This window comes from Lepus europaeus, chromosome 15 (assembly GCF_033115175.1).
Source record: "Lepus europaeus isolate LE1 chromosome 15, mLepTim1.pri, whole genome shotgun sequence".
Classification (NCBI taxonomy): domain Eukaryota; kingdom Metazoa; phylum Chordata; class Mammalia; order Lagomorpha; family Leporidae; genus Lepus; species Lepus europaeus.
This window is the reverse complement of record NC_084841.1, coordinates 10,611,289-10,634,905: the sequence shown is the minus strand read 5'-3', so window position 1 is coordinate 10,634,905 and position 23,617 is coordinate 10,611,289. Positions and strand designations below refer to the sequence as shown.

The window sequence follows — 23,617 nt, the reverse complement described above, 5'->3', positions numbered from 1 at the left end:
AGGCTAATCCTCTGCCTTGCGGCGCCGGCACACCGGGTTCTAGTCCCAGTCGGGGCACCGGATTCTGTCCCGGATGCCCCTCTTCCAGGCCAGCTCTCTGCTGTGGCCAGGGAGTGCAGTGGAGGATGGCCCAAGTGCTTGGGCTCTACACCCCATGGGAGACCAGGAGAAGCACCTGGCTCCTGCCATCGGATCAGCGCGGTGCGCTGGCCGCAGCGTGCCAACCGCAGCAGCCATTGGAGGGTGAACCAACGGCAAAGGAAGACCTTTCTCTCTGTCTCTCTCTCTCACTGTCCACTCTGCCTGTCAAAAAAAAAAAAAAAAAGAATGAACAAATGATTCAAATGATTCATGCAACAATAAGATGAATTGGGGCTGGTGTTGTGGTACAGTGGGTTAAACCACCACTTGCAATGTTGGCATCCCATTCTGGAGTGCTGATTCCAGGTCTGGCTTCTCTGCTTTTGGTATTGCTTTCTGCTAATGAGTCTGGGAAACCAGCAGAAGATGGCCCAAGCACTTCCATCCCTGTCACCCTTGTGGGAGACCAGGATGGAGTTGTTGGCTCCTGGGGTAGCCTGGCCCATCTTGCCTGTTGTGAACATTTGGAGAGTGAACCCGTAGGTGAAAGATCTTCGCTCTCTCTCTTTCTCTCTTCCTCTGTGTCACTCTTTCAAATCAACCAATATTAAAAAAACAAAAATAAGATGAACCTCTCAGACATTATTCTGAACAAGAGAAACTAGAGGCAAAAGAGGGAAGATCGTATGATTCTGTTCATATATGGAGATTCTGGATCAGGCAAAGGAAGGTAAATCGACATAAATCAGAGAAGTGTTTGCCTGTTTTGTTTTTTAAGATTTATTTATTTGAAAGGCAGAGAGGGAGAAAGAGAGAGAAAGAGAGAAAGAGAGAAAGAGAGAGAGAGAGAGAGAGAGAGAGAGAGAGAGAGAGAGTGACCAAGCCAGCTTCCATCTGCCGGTTTATTCCCTAAATGGGTGCAACAGCAGATCTGAGTCAGGCCAAAGCCTGGACCAAGGAACCCATTAGAGTCTTCTACTTGGGCCATCTTCTGCTGCCTTCCCAGGCACATTAGCAGGGAGCTGGATCAACTGTGCCATAGCCAGGACTCCAACTGATGATATGGGATTCTGCATTGCAAGCCGCAGCTGAACTGGCCACACCACAACACTGGCCCAGGTTGATGCTGATTGGCTTCAGGTGAGAAACTTTCTGGGGTGATATTCTATATCTCAAGTTGAGCATCGATTACAAGGATGAATACATTGGTCAGAATGTACCCATTTCCACTTAGAATTTATAAATTTCATTAAAATTATACTTTAATAAAATTTACTTAAAATTAGAATTGATAAAGCATATCAAGTTAGTATGAGAGGCAAGGTACTTTCCAATTGGTCATATCTAATTTGTGCCAATAGCTAAAACACAATTTACTTTAGTAAAATAAATAAATGCTAAACTGATCTTCTGTATATAAAGAGAATTGAAAATGAATCTTGATGTGAATGGAAGGGGAGAGGGAGCGGGAAAGGGGAGGGTTGCAGGTGGGAGGGAAGTTATGGGAGGGGGGAAGCCATTGTAATCCATAAGCTGTACTTTGGAAATTTATATTCATTAAATAAAAGTTTAAAATAAATAAATAAATAAATGCATAAATCTGCTTTAATGAAGAATTTCGATTTTACTTAGAAAACAGAGAGACCTAGTGGATTCAATGAGTCACTTTCTTATGTTTTCCAAAGGAGCAAATGGAAAGAAGGAAGTGAAGAAAATGTTCAAAAAAGAAATAGGGATTGGGGAATTTTCCAGAATTTATGAAAGAAACAAATCTACAAGGTACACAAAGCTCAACACAGACTGGCTAAGAAAGAATGCTTATCTTCATTCACAGGTTTAAATTACCACAGGAAAATAAGGAACACTAGGGATTTTCATGGAAATTAAAAAGAAACTGACAAAACTGAGGGAGCCTGGAGACCACAGGTTCAGTTATCAAGCAAATTCCTTCCTGATGACTCCAAGAAGGGATTCTGGTTATGGCTCATCTGGGAGAAACGTGGTACTTTCCATTCTTAGGTTCCAAAGCTCTGACGAGGTCAGTGTACCCGTCAAGGGCATTGGGCAGATCTTTCCTTTCCTCAGGACCACGAGAGCTTCAGGATACCACCTGACTTGGAACTGGTGGAACTTTCCGCCAAAGGACACAGTTTCTTTTTCTTTCTTGAAAAGAGCAGCTCGCCTCCAGACACACGGGATGCACATGAAGGGGAACCTCTGAGCCCTGGGTGGACAAACTCGGAGACTGCACATTCTCACAGATTTCTGAGTTTATTTTTTTTACTTCGGATTCAAGAATTCCACTCCAGTGCTCACCCGTCAGAAATGTGAGAAATGTATGTAGTTTTATTGTCCCCCTGGTAGCAAAAAAAAAGCAAATAAATTGTGGATAAACCCTTAAAGGGTTTAAGGGTAAATTCTAAAAGTATTTTCCTTCTACTATAAAAATATTCTTGAAGTTACTGGAATCTTTTTAGGAGTCCTCTTCTCAATTCCTTTTCACTTTTTAGCCTTTGGGTTGCTCAAAGTCTACTCGTATCAGCGATGTAACAAACTGTTTCCTTTTCTTTTTTTTTTTTTTTTTCATTAAGAATATTTTTAGCTTAACGTTTTAATTCCTTTAATAATTGTGGTGTAGGGGGTAAAACCTCCGCTTGCGAAGCCTCCAGCATTCCATGTGGGTGCAAGTTCAAGCTCCACTTCTGATCCAGTTCCCTGCTAATGCGCCTGGGAAAGTAGTGAAAGATGGCCCAAGTATTTGGGCCCCTGCACCCATGTGGGAGACCCAGAAGAAGCTCTTGGCTCCTGGCTTCAGTGTGGCACAGCCCAGGCCATTGTGGCCATTTGGGGGAGTGACCCAGTGAATGGAAGATCTCTCTCTCTCTATCTCTTCCGTCCTCCCCTGTAACTCTGCCTTTCAAATAAATAAAATAAATCTTTTTAAAAAGTAATTCTTTTACTATTGTTATGAGTTGTAAAAATTGATTTCTTTAGAGATTACTATAAACATCTTAAATTTTCAGAGTCTGCTTCAGATTTGTACTAATTCCACTTAGATACACAAATGTTACTTCCATTTAGCCCTAGTCCCTCTTCCCTTTTGGGGGGAGATTATTATTTTATAGTGTTTATATACACACACATATATTTATATGTATGTTAAAACCTAATAATATAATACTAAAATTATTAATTAATTTTATGTCTTTTAAAGAAACTTAGAGAAAAAGAATAGGTATATCTTTAGATATATTTGTAGAGTTTGTTATATTTCCCTTCTTGTTTATTGTTTCTAGTTCTTTGTTTCTGTGGATTCTGTGTTATTACCTGGTGTCATTTCCTTACTCCAACACAACTTTCCTCTCAGCTACTTCTTTTATGTTGTTATTATTACAAACATGCTAAAGTCTATGTGTTACAGATCCAACGATACCAAAAATATTTTTCTGTAATTGCTTTTAAAGTTAGTTAAGTGAAGAAAGGAGAAGAAATGTGTCTTAAAATTATTATTTGGGAGACAGATAGCAAGAGAGAGCTCTCTTCTTCTGGCTCACTTGCTAGATCTAAGTGGCTCTAGCCAGGAGTTGGGAACTCAACCCAGGTCTCCCATATGGGTGGCAGGGATCCAAATACTTGAGCCATCTCCACTGCCTTCCAGAGTCCACATTAGCAGGAAGCTGCAGTCAGGACAGCAGCTGGGTATCTAACCCAGCCACTCTAATACAGCACATGGGCAGCTTAGCCACTTGCCTAAAAGCTGATCCCTATGATGCCTTCTATAATGACATAATTATGTTTATCTGTGTGGTGGGTGAGGGCAGGAGTGGGAGTGGCAAATTCAAGTTACCATCAGGGATCTTTCAGCTTGAAGCACTTCCTTTAGTGTTTCTGCTAGCAGTGAATTCTCTCAGTTTTTGTTTATCCTGGGATGTCTTTATTTTGCCTTCATGTTTTGTGAGATAGTTTTGCTGAATGTTACATATTCGGTTGACAGTTCTTCTGTTCAGCACTGTGGATATGTCATCTCACTGACTTCAGTTCCCTTGTTTCTGATAAGTCGGTTGGTGACATTATTGGGGTCCCTTTTTATGTGACAAGTCATTTTTTCTCTTGCTGCTCTCCAGGTTTTTCTCTCTCTCTCTTTTTTTTTGGTCTTGCAACATTTTTACCATGATGTGTCTGCTGGGGCACAGATCTCTGATTTTATCCTGGTTGGTGTTCCTTGAGCTTCCTAGATGTGTTGATTTCCACCAAATGTAGGATGTTTTCAGCTAATATTTCTTCAGAATGTATGAATAAAATAAAATACAAAACATGTATTTTTCCTGCTCCCACCTCTATTCTCATATTCCCATTGTATGTATGTTGCCATCTCATATTTCTCCTAGGTTTTGTTCTTTTTTCTTCATATTGCATAATATCTGTTGATTTATCTCTAAGCTCACTGATACTTCTTTCTGCTATTTCAAATTTACTGTTGAGCCTCTGTTATGAATTTTTCATTAAGGTTGTACTTTTTTTTTTTTTTTTTGACAGGCAGAATTAGACAGTGAGAGAGAGAGAGAGAGAAAAAGGTCTTCCTTTTCCGTTGGTTCACCCCCCAAATGGCTGCTATGGCCAGTGCAGGTGCGCTGTGCCGATCCGAAGCCAGGAGCCAGGTGCTTCTCCTGGTCTCCCATGTGGGTGCAGGGCCCAAGCACTGCCCTCCCGGCAGCTGGACTGGAAGAGGAACAACTGGGACAGAATCCAGTGCCCCAACTGGGACTAGAACCCGGTGTGCCGGTGCCGCAGGCGGAGGATTAGCCAAGTGAGCCACTGCGCTGGCCTAGGGTTGTACTTTTCTTTTCTTTTTTTTTCTTCTCTCCCTTTTTGATTCTATCAGTTAGTATTAGCAGACATTAGTCTTATTTGTGTGATCCCTTTGACTCTTAGACCTATCAGTGTGATCAATTGTGAACTGAAATTGATCACTTGGACTAGTGAGATGGCATTGGTACATGCCACCTTGATGGGATTGTATTGGAATCCCCTGGCACGTTTCTAACTCCACCATTTGGGCAAGTCTGATTGAGCATGTCCCAAATTGTACATCTCCTCCCTCTCTTATTCCCACTCTTAAATTTTTTTTTCTTTTTTTTTTTTGACAGGCAGAGTGGACAGTGAGAGAGACACAGACAGAAAGGTCTTCCTTTTACCGTTGGTTCACCCTCCAATGGCCGCTGTGGTAGCACGCGCTGCGTCGGGCGCACCGCGCTGATCCGATGGCAGGAGCCAGGTGCTTCTCCTGGTCTCCCACGGGGTGCAGGGCCCAAGTACTTGGGCCATCCTCCACTGCACTCCCTGGCCACAGCAGAGAGCTGGCCTGGAAGAGGGGCAACCGGGACAGGATCGGTGCCCCGACCGGGACTAGAACCCGGTGTGCCAGCGCCGCAAGGCGGAGGATTAGCCTAGTGAGCCGCGGCGCCGGCCCCCACTCTTAAATTTAACAGGGATCACTTTTCAGTTAAAATTTAAACACCTAAGAATAATTGTGTGTTAATTACAGAGTTCAACCACTAGTACTAGAACAAAAAAATACTAAAATGGACAAAGTATTACATTGTACATCAACAGTCAGGACAAGAGCTGATCAAGTCACTGTTTCTCATAGTGTCCATTTCATTTCCACAGGTTTCCCCTTTGGTGCTCAGTTAGTTGTCGCTGATCAGGGAGAACATACGATATTTGTCCCTTTGGGACTGGCTAAATTCACTCAGCATAATGTTTTCCAGATCCCTCCATCTTGTTGCAAATGACCGGATTTCATTGTTTCTGACTGCTGTATAGTATTCTATAGAGTACATGTCCCATAATTTCTTTATCCAGTCTACTGTTGATGGGCATTTGGGTTGGTTCCAGGTCCTAGCTATTGTGAATTGAGCTGCAATAAACATTAATGTGCAGACAGCTTTTTTGTTTGCCAATTTAATTTCCTTTGGGTAAATTCCAAGGAGTGGTATGGCTGGGTTGTATGGTAGGGTTATATTCAGGTTTCTGAGGAATCTCCAGACTGACTTCCATAGTGGCTTAACCAGTTTGCATTCCCACCAACAGTGGGTTAGTGTCCTTTTTTCCCCCACATCCTCTCCAGCATCTATTGTTGGTAGATTTCTGGGGGGATGGGGGCAGCAGCCCTACAGCTTCAGGCCTGGCCTTGACCAGCTGTGCTCTGTGGGTTAGCTGCCCCTGTCAGCAGCTGGGCTCCCAGCGGAGGGCACCCTAGGCCCAGGTCCTTGGAAGCTAGTCCCCCCGCCCCCAATAAAAGGCTCTGCCCAGCGGGCAAAAAAAAAAAAAATAAAAAGGTTGTATTTTTCTTAAAGATTTATTTTATTTATTTGAAAGGCAGAGTTACAGAGAGAGGTAGAGACAGAGAGAGAGGTCTTCCATCTGCTACTTCACTCCCTCAGTGGCCACTCTTCTGGGCCTTCCATGTGGGTGCAGGGGCCCAAGGACTTGGGCCATCCTCTTATGTTTTCCAAGGTGCATTAGCAGGAAGCAGGATAGAAGTTGAGCAGTCAGGACTCGAACTGGTGCCCATATGGGATGCTGATGCTGCAGGCCAGGGCGTTAACCTGCTGAGCCACAGTGCTGGCCACTTAAGTTGTACTTTTCAACTCCAGAATTTGTATTCACTTATCTTTTTAAAAGTAATTCATTCTTTGGTAATTTCTGTTTGACAAAGCATTGTCATCATACTTTCCTTTACTTCTTTAAGCATGAATTCCTATAGGTCTTTGAGCCTGTTTGTAATGACTGGGTGTCAAGTGGTCCTCTCATAGGCAGTTTTTGCTGCTTATATTTTACCCAGGTGTATGGCTTACGCTTTCCTAATTCTTCACATATCTGACAATTCCTTGTTGAAAATAAGAACTTTGTAGTTAATGTTTTGTAGCAATTCTGGATTGCTCAGGGCTTGTTATAGTTGTTTATTTGTTAAGTGTCACGGCTAGACATTTTTGTTGAGTTCTATGTCACTGGCAGTGATAACTCTCTGATGGAGAGGGCACAGCCTTGGGCATGTACATTGTTACCTTGGAGTGACAGTAGTTTTATCAGGGCTGTTTCTGTCATTTCTCCTGATTGCTTAGTTAAGCTGTCTGCCTATGCTGGTATCACACCTAACTGTTGGGCTCTACAACTGCCTGCTGATTGCTTTACTGTTTTGACAATGCCTGGAGCCTAAATTGCTCCACAGTCTGATCCAATTAAATTCAGACCTCTTTTTTTTTTTTTTGACAAGCAGAGTGGACAGTGAGAGAGAGAGAGACAGATAGAAAGGTCTTCCTTTCCGTTGGTTCACCCAACAATGGCCGCTGTGGCCGGCACGCTGTGGCTGAAGCCAGGAGCCAGGTGCTTCTCCTGGTCTCCCACGCGGGTGCAGGGCCCAAGGACTTGGGCCATCCTCCACTGCCTTCCCAGGCCACAGCAGAGAGCTGGACTGGAAGAGGAGCAACCGGGACGGAATCTGGCGCCCTGACCGGGACTAGAACCCAGTGTGCTGGCGCCGCAGGTGGAGGATTAGCCTATTGAGCCACGGCGCCGGCCAAGAGGATGGTTGTTTTAAAGACATATATTTTACTGAGTTATTTTTTAAAATTTTATTTATTTATTTGAGAGAGATTTACAGACAGTGAGAGGGAGAGACAGAGAGAAAGGTCTTCTGTCCATTGGTTCACTTCCCAAATGGTCTCAGCGGCCAGAGCTGCGCCAATCCGAAGCCAGGAGCCAGGAGCTTCTTCCAGTTTCCCACATGGGTGCAGGGGCCCAAGGACTTGGTCCATCTTCTACGCTTTCTCAGGCCATAGCAGAGAGCTGGATTGGAAGAGGAGCAGCTGGACTAGAACCGGTGCCCATATGGGATGCCGATGCCACAGGCAGAGGATTAACCTATTGTGCCACCACGCCGGCCCCTTACTGAGATGCTTAAAAATGTTTTATTTATGTATTTATTTGAAAGAGAGAGAGGGAGATGTTCCATCCCCTGGCTCATTCCTCAAACGCCCACAACAATTAGAGCACGGCCAGGCAGAAGCCAGGACCCTGGAACTCCACCGTGGGTTTCCCATGTGGGTGGAAGAGACCTAAGTACTTGGGCAATTATATTCTCAGGTGCGTTAACAAGAATTGGATCAGAAGCAGAGGAGCTGGTTCTGCCATATGGGCTGTGGATCTCCCAAGTAGCAGCTTAACCTACTGTGCCAGGACACCTGCCCCCAGGAGTAGTTTTTGAGGCCAGGCTTTCAAGTTTGCTCTGACCCCAGTTATGCTGTTGTTAACTTCTCTGTCCCTGGTTTTCTCTGGGAAACTGGTTGGCCTATATTTCACTTTTCACTCTCATGAAGTTTCTAGCTTCCTCTTAATTGCTTACCACCAAGATATCCATTGTTTTTGGGAGGAATCTTAGCTTGAACTTTCCTATGTTTTGTTTCAAATAAAATCAGATCTTTTGGGTAAACCCCTCCTCCTGGGTGGTTCCAGAGCTGAAGGCATGAGCAGCAGAGTAACTCCCCTGATTTAGGAGCTGGGTGGAGATGCTAGGCTTGGTTCTTTTCAGTTGGCCCGTCTTGGTGTGGACCTCTGACCCGTGTGTGAACTAGAGTAAGGGCAAAGGGAGCTCCTGTATGCTCAGCCTGTTGCACTGTGGATCGGACTTCTGACCCACGAATGGGGTTATAGGAGAGGAAGGAACCTGGACCTCTCAGCTATTGGTACTTGGAAGTTAGACTTTGCAGCACAGACCCGGGGTTAGGAATGGGAAATTCTGGAGGCCTACTCCTCCCATTGACTGGGAGGGGTGAGGCCAATATCCTCACACAACCATCTGAAATGGAGCCTTTGTCATGCTATGCTGGACATAGGGAGCAGACCGGTTTAAGCACCACAAATTCATGCTGTCGTTGCCAAAATCAAATAGCTGCATTGGATACATGGTTCTTCATTTCCTCCTTGTGAACATTAAACAACAACAATGGTAACAGTGTTAATTCAGGCCCTGAACACAATTTGAGGTTGCATTATTGTTTCATAGCTAAATTTTGCACAATTTAGGTAAAATCATATTTAAAGCAGTTATATATATATATACATATATATATATATAATGTAAAGACTTATATAACGATTATGAGACAAGTGTAAATCCCACGCCTACAGCTTTACAGAGACTCAGTAAACAATCATAGGTATTTCCAAGCACTTCTTGGTTTCTACAAAGACAAAACCTTAGAGAAGAAAAATGGTGATTTTCTTTCAGATCTATTATATCTGCTTTTTGTACCACTTCTAAAATAACTTCTCAAATTTCTTACATGGTGAATGGTAAAATACTGTTAAAATTTTCACAGGGAATAGGCAAAACTAGTTAAGTGCTGACTTCTGGTTGGTAGTTTGAACCCAAGGAAACAAAATAATAAAATATTAACATCTGGAAGTAGAGCTGCTGGAGTTTATCTTCTGTGTGAAAATGAGTTTATGATCTTTGAAGTTTGTGTAAAAATTAAGAAGCGCGTAGAATTTGGAATTTTCTGAACTGCTTAGTCGGGGCCCCACTTGATACCTTGCCACTTCTGCTTCCAAACAAGGGCTGGGCAACTCTCTAATTCACTTCACATAGAAGAGGTTGTTTCTCTCATTGAGCAAGGTGCTGCCTTCTGATACTCTTTACTGACAAGCACTAGGCTTGTCTTTAAAAAACTCCAGATTAATATCACCTTGTCTTCTAAAGAGGAACGTTGGAACAAGACTGAGCATGTAATTTTATGAGAATTCACAAGTCAGTCCATTGAAGAGAAAATATATTGGAGCCGGCACTGTGGTGTAGTGGATAAAGCTACCATCTGAAGTGCCGGCATCCCATACATGCAGTGGTTCTAATTCTGGCTACTCCAGTTCTGATCCAGCTACCTGATAATGTGCCTTAGGAAAAGCAGTAGAAGATGGCTCAAGTATTTGGGTCCCTGCACCCATGTGGGGACCTGGAAGAAATGCCTGGCTCCTGGCTTTGCTCTGGCCCAGACCCAGCCATTGCCACCATCTGGGGAGTGAACCAGGAAATGGAAGATCTCCTCTCTCTCTGCTTCTGCCTCTTCTTCTCTGTAACTCTGACTTTCAAATAAATAAATCTTAAGAGAGAGAGAGAGAGAGAGAGAGAGAGAGAGAGGATGTATCAATCAGCTGCAGTAAGCAGCAATGGGGTTATCGATAATGAGAAGTCTAAGCAGGTGCTTTCAGAGATGGCTCACGCAAGGGGTGGACAGCTTCTCTGTCCTCATGATTATCCCTTGACCAAGGCACCTGGAGTTACACTTCCTCACGCAGTAAAGTCTAAAGCCAGGGCATACGGGGGTTTTTCCCTTTCATCCACATCTTCTTTTTTTTTTTTTGACAGGCAGAGTGGACAGTGAGAGAGAGAGACAGAGAAAAAGGTCTTCCTTTTGCCGCTGGTTCACCCTCCAATGGCCGCTGCAGCCGGCGCATCTCGCTGATCTGAAGCCAGGAGCCAGGTGCTTCTCCTGGTCTCCCATGCGGGTGCAGGGCCCAAGGACTTGGGCCATCCTCCACTGCCTTCCCGGGCCATAGCAGAGAGCTGGCCTGGAAGAGGGGTAACCACGATAGAATCCGGCGCCCCAAGCGGGACTAGAACCTGGTGTGCTGGCGCCGCAAGGCAGAGGATTAACCTGTTAAGCCAGGGCGCCGGCCTGACAGAGAGGGTTCATGTCTTGGCTGCTCCACCTTCTATCCAACTCCCTGCAAATGGCCTGGGAAAAGTAGTGGAGGATTACTCAAATGCTTGGACCCCCTGCCACCCATGTGGGAGACCTGGATGAAGCTCCTGGCTTCTAGCTTTGGCCAGGCCCAGCTTTAGTCATATCAGCCACCTGGGGAGTGAACCAGTGGATAGAAGATCTTATTCTCTCTGTCTCTCCCTCTCTCTGTCTCTCCCTCTCTCTGTAACTCTAACTTTTAAGTGAATAAATAAATCTTTTTTTTTTTTTACTTCTTTTTAAAAGAGAATATTTTCAGGGATGGTACTGTGGTGTAGTAAGTTAAGCCTCTGCCTGTGGCACCAGCATCCTGTAGGGCCCTTGCTTCAGGTCCCGGCTGCTCCACTTCCAATCCAGCTACCTGCTGATGGCCTGGGAAAGCAGTGGAAAATGGCCCATGTGCTTGGGTGCCTGCACCTGTGTGGAAGTCCTGAAAGAAGCTCCTGGCTCCTGGCTTCAGATTGGCCCAGCTCCAGCTGCTGTGTGCATTTGGGGAACGAATCAGTGGATGGAAGACCTCTCTCTCTATGTCTCTCCCTCCCTCTGTAACTCTGCCTCTCTAATAAATAAGTAAATCTTTAAAAAAAGACAAGAATATTTTTAGCACCCTAAAAAGAAACTGTGGGGTGGGCATTTGACTATCAGTGAAGCTGCCAGTTAGGATGCGCGTGTCCTGAGCTGAAGTGCCTGGGCTTGGCACCTGGCTCCAGCTCCCGACACCAGCTTCCGGCTAATGCAGATCCTGGGATGCAGTGGTGATGGCTCAAGTAGCTGGCTTCCTGTGACCCACCTGGGAGACCTGGACTGAGTTCTCATCTCCTGGCTTCATCCTGGCCCAGTCTCAGTGGTTGCAGGTTCATTTCTCAAATGAATGAAAATAATTTTTAAAAAAGAAACCACATATGTGTTAATTTTAACTACCCTTTCCCTCTACCTTAGCCCCACTTACCACTTTCTGCCCCTGCGGACTTGTTGATTTTGGACCTTTCACATCAGAGGAGTCATATAACTTATGATCTTTTGTGACAGGCTTTTTGTACGTAACAAAATATTTTCAAGGTTAATTCACATTGGAGTGGGTATCATTCTTTTTTTAATTGCCAGATAATATTTCATTGGAAAAACCCTCACATTTTAATTTATCAATTGCTTGGCATTTAGATTGTTTCCACATTTTGGCTATTATAAATAATACTACTATAAACATGATGTGGAAGAGACTGTGAGAAAAGTAAGAGGCGTAAGAGGCAGGGCCGGCGTTCTGGCATAGTAGGTAAAGTCTCTACCTGTGATGCTGGCATCCCATATGGGCGCCGGTTTATGTCCTGGCTACTCCACTTCCAATCCAGCTCCCTGCTGAAAAAGGGAAAGCAACAGAGGATAGCTCAAGTCCTTGGGCCCCTACACCCTCATGGAAGACCTGGAAGAGGCTCCTGCCTCCTGGCTTAGGCCTGGTTCCTCCCTGGCTACTGTAGCCATTTGGGGATTGAAGTAGTGAATAGGAGATTTTCTCTTTCTCTCTCTCTCTCTCTCTCTCTCTGTAACTCTGACTTTCAAATAAACAAATCTTTTTTTTTGGCCGGCGCCGTGGCTTAACAGGCTAATCCTCCCGCCTTGCGGCGCCGGCACACCGGGTTCTAGTCCCGGTCGGGGCACCGGATTCTATCCCGGTTGCCCCTCTTCCAGGCCAGCTCTCTGCTATGGCCCGGGAAGGCAGTGGAGGATGGCCCAAGTGCTTGGGCCCTGTACCCGCATGGGAGACCAGGAAAAAGCACCTGGCTCCTGGCTTCAGATCAGCGCGATGCGCCGGCTGCAGCAGCCATTGGAGGGTGAACCAGCGGCAAAAAGGAAGACCTTTCTCTCTGTCTCTCTCTCTCACTATCCACTCTGCCTGTCAAAAAATAAAAAAAATTAAAAAAATAAACTTTTTTTTTAATTGATGCCAATGCCGCATGCAGAGGTATAACCTACTATGCCACAGTGCTGGTCCCAACAAGTAAATCTTAGAACAAACAAACAGAAAGAAAAGTAAGAGGCAAAAGGGGGCCGTGGGGTGGATGTTTAGTCCAGCAGCTAAGACACCAGTTAGGATGCCCACATCCCACCTTGGAGTGCTTGGGTGTAATATCCAACCCTGGCTCCCAACCTCAACTTTCTGTAGCTAGAAACCCTGGGAGACAGCAGTAAGAAGCATCCTGCCACCCACATGGTATACCTGGGTGAGTTTCTGACTCCCAGCTTTGGCTCTGGTCTGGTCCCAGCTGTTGTGGGGTGTTGGGGAGTGAATCAGTGGATGAGAGCTCTCTCCCTCTTGCCCATCCCACCTCTCGAAGAAATATATTTAAAAAATTCTTAAATAAAAGAGGGTGGGAGGACTTGTGCTTTTTCAATGGCATTCATTTCACTTTAAAGATCTCACCTCTTAATCCTGTTGCCACATGAATTGTGGAGGGGACAAACACGGGACCCATAGGAAAGGGATAAAACTTTCAAGTCGCTGCTAGCCAGTCGTGCATATGAAGAGATTACAGGGGGAGAGCTCTGAAGTCACGTGCTCTAGATGTGTGTTTGAGATACTTCCAGTCATTTTGCTCAAGTGAATGAGCTGTGAAGGAAGACTGCTCAGCTCAAATCCTGGCTCTGCCATCTCAACCTACTGCCTGGCATGGAAAAAGTGCTCAGAAAACAACACCTGTTCTTAGAAGTGTAGATAATGCAGCCTTGTCTCTTTAAATAAGGGAAGTGCAATGTCTCACCATTTTAAAATCAAAATTTAGGGGCCGGTGCCGTGGCTCACTTGGTTAATCCTCTGCCTGCGGTGCGGGCATCCCATATGGGCGTCGTGTTCTAGTCCCGGCTGCTCCTCTTCCAGTCCAGCTCTCTGCTGTGGCCTGGGATGGCAGTGGAGCATGGCCCGAGTGCTTGGGCCCCTGCACCCACATGGGAGACCAGAAGAGACACCTGGCTCCTCCTGGCTTTGGATTGGTGCAGTGCCAGCTGTAGCGGCCATTATGGGGTAAACCAACGGAAGGAAGACCTTTCTCTCTGTCTCTCTCTCTCACTGTCTATAACTCTACCTGTCTAATAAAAAAAAATCATAATTCAAACAGGGAAAAGAATCTTAAAAATGTTAGGGGTAGATCCTTAACCTGCACACATTTGTAGTGTATGACAAATGTAATTTGCAGCATTTATTAGAGTCCAAAAATGTCTGTAAATTCACATACCACTTACATTCATATTCTAGGTAACTATGATTTGGCATAACCAGAATATTATATATGGGCATCTGTTTTCCATATTATGTGTGTAAATACTATTTCATATTTTGTTATTAATCCATCATACCACAGTGGCTTTTTCCTCTAAAAAGATTGGTTTGCAACTAGAAATCTGAATTCCAGATGGCATAATGAATTCTCCCTCTTAAACATGTTTTTATGACTTCTTTGATGTCAAAGGACTCTGAAAATAATTTGTCTAGCATTAGTTCCACTGGTTTGTTGATGATTTTCTTCTAATAATTTTTGTGGGATAATTAGGAATTTTTGATTTTTTAATGAGAACCTTGCCTTGCTTCACAGGGCAGTCTGCAGATGTACGTTTGATGCCTCATCACTTCTGCTATGGTTTACAACTCATTTGAAGTTTCATCATTTGGTAAATGGTATTCCTTGACAATGGTTGTAAAATCGAGTATGGACGTCCTTTCTTAAAAGCAAAAATGACCCTGGGTCTTACTAAGAAAAAACTCAAGGTCTTTTACCAGGATCAGAACTTTGTCATTAAATTGAAATTGCTGCACATACTGCCAAGACAAATTCAGGATGGGAAGCGACAGGACATCCTTTAGAATTTCCCCAGCCCCTGATCAACTGCTTTGTTTTCATCATTTGATCAGGGGTTCTTTTTAATCAGATAAAATAGCAGAAGAACATCTATTTTTCATGAGAGCATAAGAGGAGACTATGTCACCTACCCGTTTAAAAGAAATTACATCTGTTTAGTCACTTGCTGCAGCTTCATTGTTTTGAAATTAGCTCAAATATCTCCTGTATTTACTTTTTCAGAAGTAGTGGGAGAGGTGTGGCATACTGTTCTTCTAGCAGGAGTGTTTTCTCACCCTTTATGGCACATAGTTTTTCCTTCTCTCTTTGATGAGAATAGGAAATTTAAAAAAACTTTCAGCTTTGTAGACAATATCACTAGGGCTATTTTAAACATTTCTGCAAATAATCTTTCTCTCATAGGAGGAAACATTCATTTTTTACAAAATGTTTGTGTTTTAGGGAGTTAATCTTTATGAATATTTGTAAAATATTGTAAAGGAGTAAAAATTCAAACTATAGTACAAGATGAAATTTCCTACACTGAGAATGCATGCAGAAGCATATTAGTGATGGAGCATTAACTTTATAATTATTTCTCTTTAAGATCTTCTTTGCTTTACCAAATCATCTCATTTGAATGGATATTAAGAGCATTGGAGAATCTATAGAGCATATTCGAGAATTGATAGTAGCCATTACTTTTTTTTTTAAAGATTTATTTATTTGAAAGGCAGAGTTACAGAGAGGCAGAGGTGATAGAGAGAGTGGGAGAGAGAGAGAGGTCGTCCATCTGCTGGTTCACTTCCCAATTGGCCACGACAGCTGGTGCTGAGCTAGGAGCCGGGAGCTTCTTTTGGGTCTCCCACGTGGGTGCAGGGGCCCAAGGACTTGGACCATCTTCTACTGCTTTCCCAGGCCATAGCAGAGAGCTGGATTGGGAGTGGAGCAGCCAAGAATCGAATCAGTGCTCATATGGAATGCTGGCACTGCAGGCAGCGGCTTTACCCACTATGCCATAGCGCCAGCCCCAGTAGCCATTACTTTTACCAGAAATTTGTGACTGCTTAGCTCAAAGCTAACCTGCTGAAAGATCCAGGCATGGTTGCATAATAGAATTGATGCTACAAAGTCAACTTGTAACCACTGTGCCACAACTCTCTATTCTAGATGCTTTTTCCTTACAGAGTTTGCTCTTGGTGGCGTCACTGTGGCCCAATGGGTTAAGCTGCCACATGCAACACCCTTACATCCCTTATGGGTGGCAGTTTGAGTCCTGGTTCTCTAGTTCCAATCCAGCTCTCAGCCAATATTCCCTGCGAAAGCAGTGGAAGAAGGCCCTAATGCTTGGGCTCCTGCCATCCATGAAGGAGACTTAGATGAAGTTCCAGCCTCCTGGCATTAGCCTAACCCAGGCTTGCTGTTGCTTTCCCAGGCACATTAGTAGGGATATGGGTCAGAAGAGGAGCAGCTGGGACTTGAAATGGTGCCCACGTGGGATGTTGGCACTTCAGGAGATAACTTAAACCTCTATGCCACAGCACCAGCCCCCTAATGTACTTTCTTGCTGTATTCCTGGAATCAGCCATTTCTCCAAGGAACCTTGGTTTAATATATTCTTTTGCCTTCAGGAGGAATCATATCAATTCAGAAGGCAACATAGCCCATACACTCAGTACCTCAGGTTTAGTGACAATATCATGAGCACCTTGAGGAACTTGATACTGTCACGTTCAATTGGCTCTTACCTAAGAGTTCCAGGTGGGTGGTATTATAAGATATAATTTGCAAAACTGACTACTGCAAAAAAGTTGCATGATTCATTAGCTGACAATGTCAAATCCTTTAAACAGTATTTGTTATAACATGAAAGATGCAGATTCTGCACCAAACAAAAACAGTTACATCATATCACATAATTGTTCTTTATTTCTGGAAGGTTTTTTTCCCCAGGAAGGAAACTGCAAATAAACAGTGAGACAGAGAAGTCATAAAGTCCCATATTTGCTGTTATCTTTGTACATTAAAAAGATTTCACAGCACCTATCAATGTTTGTTTGTTGTTTAAAATCACAGGCAAATACAGTGAAGAATTTGTACATTCCCTCGTCTGTCTAAATGTCACTTGCAAACTTCAGTGAACAGAAGCAGCTGAACACAGTCAGGAACACAGTAGGTGCCCCTAATCTCTTCAACCCTCCCTCTAACACAACAGTCCTTTCATGGTGCAGTCTAGGTGGAAAGTAGATTAGTCATCGATGAATTGATTTTCTCCTAACTTCCACTTGCCCTCCTTTCTATCCGAGCATCCTGTTTACAGCCCATGGATGTTAAACAGCACCTCTCTTCATCTCACCTCCCTGGGGCTTCTGGCTTCTCTAACAAAGGCTGACTTTTTTAGGTTTCTGCAAGGCAATGATGTACCCTTTCCCAAACTCCCCAGGCAGACAGAAGTAATTGGACAGAGCCAGGAACAGCAGAGAATTCCAGGGGAAGGGTGACTCCGTCAGCATTGTTCAACCACGTCCCTGATGGTGAGTATGGACTTGAACTTGCAACCTGGTTTGGAACAGAGAGAGAGTTCAAGCACACAACCCCCCTTTCTGTGCCCATAAAAGTCCCAAAAAATATCACAGACCAGTCTCAAGTCCCAAACTGTATGAGACCACTCCCTCTTGGTGTTCTCTAAGACACATTTTAGGTCACAATCCTTCATGGGCAATTGTTACCATATGATCCATTTAATTTACACTGTTGTTATTTATATACTTGCCTTAGCTCCTTTTAGAAAGGGATATTTCTAGCTGATCTTTCTGCAGCTCTTACAGTAATTACATGAACAGAGTGCTCAATAGATTATTTGTTGACCTGAAATGTGACCATCTCCTTTGTCCCCGAGCTCCAGTTATGCAGCAGCTGTGTCCAGCTGCAGTCTTACATCTTCTTCACAAGCATTTCTCTTTAAACAGGCAACACTCCAGCTAAGACTATGGCTCATGACTAATTATGTTGCTCTAAGAAAGATGATGAGGCGTTGTTGCTAAACAAGTGAGGGGCAGTGGCCCAAGCTACTCATGGCACAGGCCTGAGGCACCATGCACACATGGATTCTTTTTTAAAAAATTTATTTATTTTAGAGGCATAAAGAGACAGACAGAGAGAGAGAGAGAGAGGTCTCTCGAACAGTGGTTCTTCCTCTAAGTGCCTATAACAGCTGGGACTGAGCCAGGGCAAAGCCAGGCTAAAGACAGTAGCTAGGAGCTCAATCCAGGGGTCCCAAATGGTAGTAGGGACTCAATTACTTGAGCTACCTCCCCAGATCACATTAGCAGGAAGCTGGAATCAGGAGCCAAGTTGGAACTCAAACCCAGGGACTCTGATATGGGATGTGGTGTCCCAAGTAGTGTCTTTTTTTTTTTTTTTTTTGGACAGGCAGAGTAGACAGTGAGAGAGAGAGACAGAGAGGAGAGAAAGGTCTTCCTTTCCCGTTGGTTCACCCCCCAATGGCTGCTGCGGCCAGCGCGCTGTGGCCAGCGCGCTGCACTGATCCAAAGCCAGGAGCCAGGTACTTCTGGTCTCCCATGCGGGTGCAGGGCCCAAGCACTTGGGCCATCCTCCACTGCCCTCCCGGGCCACAGCAGAGAGCTGGACTGGAAGAGGAGCAACCGGGACAGAATCCGGCGCCCCAACCTGGTGATGCAGGCGCCACAGGGGGAGGATTAGCCTAGTGAGCCGTGGCACCAGCCCCAAGTAGTGTCTTAACAGCTCGGCCAACTGCAAGCCCCAATCATCCATTCTTGGGAAGAGGGAAGGTTCTTCAGGGGCTCACAGATACCTCCTGTCTGAATTAATGTCTTGTTTATGGTTCTACAATATAGCACATTTATAACTGATTAACTTTGTGATGGCTTAACTTCAAACCATAAGTGCTTAATACTTGCTTAATCATTTAAGTGAATGATTCAAGCTGGAATTGGAGCTTTTCACAAAAAGAAATTGTGGTTGATATAAACCAGAAATCTGACTCTTCGGTTTGCTCATCTCATCATCTTCTCACTATGGGCCAGCTCTGGCACCTAGGCTCCAGACACCCTGCTCAGTGGAATCCTAGCCTTGACATTTTCTGGCTATGTTGTTTGTCACATTTCTCAACCTTTCTCAGCTTCCACGTCCTCATCTTTAAAATGAGCACAGAGGCTGGTGCTGTGGTGTAGTGGGTAAAGCTACTGCCTGCAATGCCAGCATCCCATATGGGTGCCAGTTCGAGTCCTGGCTGCTCCTCTTCAAATTCAGCTCTCTGCCATGACCTGAGAAAGCAGCAGAAGATGGCCCAAGTCCTTGGGCCCCCTGTACCCAAGTGGGAGACCTGGAAGAAGCTCCTGGCTCCTGGCTTCAGATCAGCACAGCTCCTGCCATTTTGGCCATCTGGGGAGTGAACCAGAGGATGGGAGACCTCTCTCTCTCTCTCTCTGCCTCTGCCTCTCTGTAACTCTGCCTTTAAAGTAAATGAAATAAATAAATCTTTAAAAAATAAAATAAAATGAGCACAACATTAATATGAGGCTTGAAGCAGTTGATATGAATTAAGTGTGGCAGGCCCCAGTAGTGAGCAGTGGGTCAGGCTTTGAGTTGTGCTGTGAGCACATGTACAGGCTGCAACCAAGGACTTGGCTTTGGGAGTACTACTGATTGTAGAGGTGGGGAGATAGCTAAATTTGCCCTGTAGGGCTTGGCAATATTTCTGGGCTGAGTTTATGGTCGATGGATGGGAGTTCCTTCCTGCTTGGTCTCAGAATTCCCCATGGCCATGGTTGATCCAGCTGCTGCCCACACAGGAGTAAGGTGAGTTAGGTGGCAAGGCATCCTGGGATCAGGGGAGGGCAATGAGCAGGAAGGAGGACCGAGGAGCTAAATGGTAGGCTGTGGTGGACGTGGAGAGAGACTGTCAGTTACGGTTGGGAGCTTAAGCCTGTGAAGACTCCCAGGCTTAAGTGGGCAGTGGGCAGATGCTAGGGTGTCACTTGACAAGGGAAGCGAGTCTCCAGGATGCTCTAAAATCTTTTGAAAGGAGCCTCTCCCACCTATTAGCCTTTGATAATCTCCCTTTAGAGAGTCTCATGATATCTTGCCCTGCGCTGCCCAAGACATGGGTTCATTTGACTGTCTCTTGTGGGTCCTGGGCATCCAAATGCAGACTTCAATCCAAGAGCCATGAAAGGGAAAGTGGCACCCAGTATGGTCTGGGCTGCCTCTGGCCAGCAGTCAAGCCCTGTTGATTTTTCATGTGTTTATTTCCTTGGTTGCTGGGAGTTCTTGCAATGATGGCCTGCCTTTGGAGGCTACTTCTGTGATATTGGGGTCCCTGACATTTGAAGAAACCTGAAAGCAGGTTTTGGTGTTTCATCTACTCTATTTCCATTTCCATGTTTATATTTCTTTGCTTCTCTTTGATAATGCTTGAATGCATTTTGTTTTAGTACTTGGTTTCCTTGGCCTAGACCCAACAACTCTGGCGCTGTGTAAGTACAATCAAATATTGTCTCTCTCACGTGTTAGGAAAAAAGAGACATGTATTTCCCACTAAGAAAATGGCTACCACATTTACTTGGATGCTGCTTGTATTTCAGAACACCTACATCCTTCACCTAGTGTATAAGGAAGAAAACGAACACTTTGCATTCTGTGGTGGATTTGTGGAAAGGCCTCCACAATGCTGAATTGCTAAAATGGTGTGTGAGTGATCTCACGTCACTCATGCAAAATGAAAATCCCCACAAGCAATTGCTTTTCCTAATTCTATTTGATTTTCTGAGAGCAGATACCATTATTCAAAGCACATATGAAATTGCACACCTGGGCATTTAAATTTGGGATTGAGTCTCCTACAGGTCTGAGTCTGGAAAAAGCCCTTGAGGAATTAGCATTTTCTCAGCAGCAGACTTAATAACCCTGAAGAGGTGTTTGTGCGCCCTGCTGTCCATCATGCAGTGTGGTTGTTTTAAAACCATCATATAAGGGAATTTGATTTTATCAGGGAGAATCCTGTTCTACTGACAAGGTATCTGAGATTTAGAAACGAATTCTGTGTCATGAGATGATTTGTGTGGTTTCTTCTGTTAACTTTTTCTTCTGGTTTATGCTATTTGTCTGGAATTGTACACAGCAGTGCAAAAAAAAAAGTCTTAGTGGCTTGCTGAAAAAATAAAATGTAATCTGTGTGAAATCTTAGAAGAACAGTTCCCTTCTGCACCCCATGCCTTTTCTTATGCATCACTCATATATTTATTCTGGATTTCACTGTCGCTTTCCATGGGAGGTGTAGTATTATAGCCCATGATGGAATTTGTCAGCATCTGGAAGGACACTTTGAGCATCTTTCTCTGGTATTTCCTTCTCTTATCATTTTAGCATCATGTGTGCACAGGCTCATGTGTTTTTAGGATCAGCATCCTAGTAGAGAGATCTGCAGTGTGCTGGGGAGAGAGTGGGAGGCAGGAGCAGACTGTCTGAGCCATGACACTTGCCATCTGGCTGTGATCTCACATAGGACAAATTGTGATCCCTTCAGGCACTTTGACGCAATCTTCAGCTATGAAGGGGCATCATCAGTAGACTATGTGGATTTTCAAGAATGATTGCCATTGGGGATTCTAGCTCTGTGCCTTTCATGTACTTTGAGACTTATTGTCCATCTATCTACTCGACAGGTGTTGACTGAGTATGTACCACGTGCCAGGCAGGCTCCAGGTGTTGGAGACACAGTCCTGGAAAACACATGGAGACATGGTCCTTATCCTCCCACTACAGAGATGCTGTGTGAGAGAGCAGGAAGACAACAGATAAAGAACAATACAAATATATGATTTCAAACCATGGGAGGGTTCTCAGAGAAGCAAACCTGTGTGCATAGTGTGACTGCAGTGTGTTTTAGGATGCTGGGTCGGTAGTGATATGCATGCTGAGACCTGCAGAACACGAGGGCTTTAGCCAGGCCAAGAGTTGGGCCATAGAAGGTTCAGAGTAGAAGGAACAGCATGTCAGAGGACTATGAGTCACATAAGTGAAGACGAGTGTGATGGGAGAACAATCAAGGGAGCAGATGCTGTTGATGGCTCCTCCAATCCTTCCGAGTTCCTTGATCCTGGGTGTGCTTTGGCATCCTACAGCAAACATCTGCATCTCCCCAGGAGAGCATTTCTCTGTCATGTGCATCATGGGAATTACTGGGTGGGGAAGGTCTCCAAGAGTAGCCTTTGGTCAGTGGTGATGACAATTAGAGCACAAATGTCCCCAACTTTCTCACCCTTCAGGGAGGACTGTCCCACTCTACCTCCTGCAGGATTGAGCTCCCGTTTTCTGCAGCGATAACTTGCTCATGAATACATTGTGCATTGCTTTCCTCCTCCTTTTCATATCATCCCTGCTCTTCTCCCAGCACTTCCTGAGGTCATCTAACAAACAAACCGTTTGTCTTTGAGTCCTTGTCTCCTAGCCTGCCCTTGGAGGAGCCCAAGGTGGGCTATGAGTGGGGAGGAGGCTGAAAGGCAGGCACAAGTCAGAGCATGGAGGGCTACAGTTCTCAAAGCACTGTCTGCAGAACTCTATTGTTGCCAGACACCCTTTTAGGGAGTATGAGAAGTCAAATCGATTTTTCATAGTATTAATGAGATGGCATCTGCCCTTTTCACTATTTCACTGTCAAAATGCAAAACAAAGATAGTTAGGAACAATGGAGCTTTAAAGATGAATGAAAGTTCTACTAGGAGTCATGGTGCTCTTCACCATCTGCATTTGCAGAACAAAAAAATTGCCAGTTGCACTTGAGAATGTCCTTGATGAAGTTGGAAAAATGATGCATTTTTATTAAATCTCATGCCTTGAGCACATTTGAAAAAAATTCTGCTTGATGAAGTGGGAAGTATGTACACACAAAATACTCTACTGCACCCCAAACTCCAGTGTTGTGTCAGGGAAAAGCACCTGCACTATGAGTGAGTTGTGAGCTGGACTTGACTCTTCATGGAACATAACATTTACTTGAAAGAATGACTGGCAGACAATCAAATCACGACTCTTCAGACTGGGATACTAGCCAGACATTTTCTCAAAAATGAGCAAAGTGAGCATGTCTCTTTAAGAGACACAACAGACATTATTTGTTGCCAATAATAAAATTTGAGTTTCCAAATGAAAACTAGAATTTTGGAAGACTTGTATGTGTCATGGTTAGTCTGATAGTCTCCTAATACTTAAAGACTTTCTAATGATGTGGGTGGTGATATTAACAAATGTGATTTTTTTTATGCTGTATAAGTGTATTGTGACAGCATTTGGAAGATCTGCCTCACTCACTGAACACGTATTTCCCAAGTGACCAATGTATAATAGTACAAAGTCACATATGGATGTGAAAGGCCCATTTGAAGGACAAAATAATGCAGTGGGTTTTAATGTAATTGAGTCTGAAATAGTCATGGTATGGTTTTAGATTACACATGGCAATCAGCCTTTAAGAAATTACCATATGCTCAGACTTGGTGAAGTACCAGAAGAGAGTATCCACAATTATTTGAAATGTCGATTAAACACCCTTCCTGCATTATCTGTGTGAGGCCAGGTTCTCTTCAGGTTCAGTGATCGAATGCAGAAATGAGAATCCAGTTGCTTTCTATGAAATCAGACATTAATTAAATTAAATGTTGTTGTAAAAATGTAAAATACTCTCTGCTAAAATTTTTTGTTTTGAAAAATGTTTCAGAAATGTTAGTTGTATTACTGTTATTATGTTAATTATGCTAAATAATGGCTTCATTATTGTTTCTACAATAAAAAATATCAAACTAAAACTTGTTTTACTTTTATTTTAAAAATGAGCTTATGACTAAAAAATTATAAATTCAGATTTCT

General features: G+C 44.1%; 1 long non-coding RNA gene across 1 annotated transcript; it reads left to right on the top strand.

Moving 5' to 3' along the window:
- Positions 1 to 2,144: 2,144 nt before the first annotated feature.
- Positions 2,145 to 23,386, top strand: LOC133774149 (uncharacterized). Its single transcript, XR_009868047.1, has 3 exons — positions 2,145 to 2,417; positions 17,154 to 17,244; positions 21,418 to 23,386. It is a non-coding gene; the product is annotated as an uncharacterized LOC133774149 (long non-coding RNA).
- The last annotated feature ends 231 nt before the right edge of the window (positions 23,387 to 23,617 follow it).